This window comes from Phaethon lepturus, unplaced genomic scaffold (genome assembly GCF_000687285.1).
Source record: "Phaethon lepturus isolate BGI_N335 unplaced genomic scaffold, ASM68728v1 scaffold39629, whole genome shotgun sequence".
NCBI lineage: Eukaryota > Metazoa > Chordata > Aves > Phaethontiformes > Phaethontidae > Phaethon > Phaethon lepturus.
Window position 1 is genome coordinate 1 of NW_010564805.1, and position 650 is coordinate 650.

Here is a 650-nt window from a genome sequence, read left to right on the forward strand (position 1 = left end):
CCGGCGCCTTGCTCCACCGGCGCCTTGCTCCACCGGCGCTCTCCTCGCACCCGCGCCGCTGGGACGCCGCCACCGTCCTGACCAGCTCCAAAAAGCGCGTCTCCGAGGGGGCCCGGCCAGGGCTCTGCGGAGCTGGTCTGGCAGGAATTAGGTTTTTATGGCTCCTAGTAGCAACTTCTCTTCCTGGCACAGGTTTTGGGCAAGCCAGTGGAGAGAGTTTGGCTTCGGGTGCTTGGATAAGGAAGCGCTAGGTAGCTGCTGAATGCGGTCGTGGGCAGATAGTGCTGTCAGAGAGCACAGGGGCTCTTCAGCGTCTGCTATTATCGAGGTCTCTGAGTTTTTTGTAAGTCTGTGACATGACACCAAACTTTGCAGATAGACTATTGGCCAGACACCTATTTGAATTAAAATCCTGCAACAAAAATCCCAAATCAGTAATACTAGAAGTTTAAGCTTTAAGGCTTTGCTAGCATTTTATAGGTTTCTTTGCAAAGAACTCTTATAAAGCTGTGTTTAAATGTATAATTTTTTAAATTCTTGCCAACTCATTGAAGGCACTAGTTCATCTATAATTTCTGTGACTGCAACAGATTGAGAACACTTGAAAGGCCTCAGGAGCATGGTTTGTCCATCCATGCCTTCAGGAAGGA